A 2,880-nucleotide genomic window follows, 5' to 3' on the forward strand; every position below is an offset into this window, starting at 1 on the left:
GGTAAAGAATCCAGCTGCAATGCGGGAGACCTGGGTTCAATCCCTGGATTGGGAAGATCCCCTGGAGAAGGGAATGGCTACCCACTCCAGTATTCTGGCCTGGAGAATTCCATGAACTATATAGTCCATGGGGTTGCAAAGAGTCAGACTGAGCGACTTCCACTATATTCCATGGTATGTATACTCCATAAAATGCTAAATCAGAGACAATGGTCAGATTTGGTTTGTTTGTGTTTTCCTTAATCTCTCTCATGAACCATCACCTTGCCCAAAGCTTGCTACAGTATGTTAATAATTTTGGGGGGATTGGAGACTAAATCAACAGACATTATTAAATGTTGCTTTTGAAAGTAGCCCCTGAGGTTTTTCTGTTTAACAGTGTCCATTTCTACTGTCTAGAAGCTCTGCTTACTGTGAAGAAATAGCAACTAAGATTCTTTCATGGTTCTTTAGGTGAATGGAGAATATATCATAAATTACAATCTAATGTTTATTAATTATTTATTCACTCAAGAAGCCATCAGTATACATCTATGTCTCTTTTGCTGTCTCGCATACAGGGTTATTGTTACCATCTTTCTAAATTCCATATATATGTGTTAGTATACTGTATTGGTGTTTTTCTTTCTGGCTTACTTCACTCTGTATAATAGGCTCCAGTTTCATCCACCTCATTAGAACTGATTCAAATGTATTCTTTTTAATGGCTGAGTAATACTCCATTGTGTATATGTACCACAGCTTTCTTATCCACTCCTCTGCTGATGGGCATCTAGGTTGCTTCCATGTCCTGGCTATTATAAACAGCACTGCGATGAACATTGGGGTACATGTGCCCCTTTCAATTCTGGTTTCATCAGTGTGTCTGCCCAGCAGTGGGATTGCTGGGTCATAAGGCACTTCTATTTCCAGTTTTTTAAGGAATCTCCACACCGTTCTCCATAGTGGCTGTACCAGTTTGCATTCCCACCAACAGTGTAAGACATTGTATGCGAGACAGTGTATGCAAGACAGTGTATGCGAGACATTGTATGCAAGACAGTGTAAGACATTGTATGCGAGACAGCAAAAGAGACACAGATGTATAGAACAGTCTTTTGGACTCTGTGGGAGAGGAAGAGGTGGGATGATTTGGGAGAGTGGCATTGAAACTTGTATAATATCATATATGAAATGAATCGCCAATCCAGGTTCGATGCATGATACTGGATGCTTGGGGCTGGTGCACTGGGACGACCCAGAGGGATGGTATGGGGAGGGAGGAGGGAGGAGGGTTCAGAATGGGGAACACTTGTATACCTGTGGCGGATTCATGTTGATGTATGGCAAAACCTATACAATATTGTAAAGTAATTAACCTACAATTAAAATAAGTAAATGCATATTTTAAAATAAATAAATAAAAAGGATGTCTCTCATACAACAATAAAATGAAAACATGTCAAAAAAAAAAAAGAAGCCATCAGTATAAATCAAGAAACCAGCAGTACAGCATTGTAGTTAAGAGTTTCAACACTAAGATGAGTATAAATTATATCTCTGCCACTCATTGTATAACATGGGACAAACTATTTAACTAACCTAGCCTCAATTTAACCATTTAAAAATGGGGAAAATAACATTACTTCAAAGAGTTATTGAGAGTAGGGAAGTGCTGGGGTGAAGCAAGTAAGTAATCTGGGATGCAAAATTTAAACAGATTACTCAAGAATTAATTCCAATAGATCATACACCTAAATATAAGAGCTAAGGCTGTCAAATTCTTGGAAGAAAACATGAGAGTGAATTCATGACCTTTGGTTAGGCAAAGACTTCTTAGATATGCACCAAAAGCACACATGACAAAAGAAAACATAGATGAACTGGACTTCATCAAAATTAAAAACTTTTCTGCTTCAAAGGACACTATCTAAAGAAATGAAAAGATACCTACAGCATGTGGGGGCGGGGAAATTTTGCAAATCGTATAGCTGAAAGGAACTTGTTTTCAGAATATATAAAGAACTCTTACAACTCAATTACAAAAAGACAATCCAATTTAAAAATGAGTAGAGATCTAAACGAACACCTCTCAAAAAAAAACAAATATATATATATATAAATAACAAATATGTGCATGTGTGCTAAGTCATTTCAGTAGTGTCTGACTTGTGTACAGTCTTGTGGACTATAGCCCACAAGGGTCCTCTATCCATGAGATTCTCTAGGCAAGAATAAGGAGTGGGTTGCCATGCCCTCATCTAAGGGATCTTCACCATCCAGGGATAGAACCCGCATCTCTTACATGTCCTGCACTGGCAGTCAGGTTCTTTACCACTAGTGCCTCGTGAGAAGCCCAATTAACGGATATTTGCATTTTAAAAAATGCTCATCATTATTTACCATTAAGGAAATGCAAGTCAAAACCACGATAAGATAGCATTTCACACCCACTGCTGCTGCTGCTGCTAAGTCACTTCAGTAGTGTCCGACCCTGTGAGACGCTATAGACAACAGCCCATCAGGCTCCCTGTCCCTGGGATTCTCCAGGCAAGAATACTGGAGTGGGTTGCCATTTCCTTCTCCAACTCACACCTACTAGGGTGACTATAATCAAAAGGAAGAATGACAAGTATGGTACAGAAGTTGAAACCCTGCTAGTGGGAACGTAAAATGGTATAGCCACTTCAGAAAACAGTCTGACAGTTCCTCAGTATGTTAAACAAAAAGTTACCATTTGAATCACCAATCCCTCTCCTAGGTACATATACAAGAGAAATGAAAAAGCATGTCCACACAGGTGTTCATAATACCATTATTTGGAAGAGTCAGAAAGCAGAAACAATTTGTGTTCATCAACTGATGAATGGATAAATAAAAGTGGTATGTCCATGCATCTAG

The sequence above is a fragment of the Bison bison genome, unplaced genomic scaffold (assembly GCF_000754665.1).
Source record: "Bison bison bison isolate TAMUID 2011002044 unplaced genomic scaffold, Bison_UMD1.0 scf7180017864485, whole genome shotgun sequence".
Taxonomy (NCBI): domain Eukaryota; kingdom Metazoa; phylum Chordata; class Mammalia; order Artiodactyla; family Bovidae; genus Bison; species Bison bison.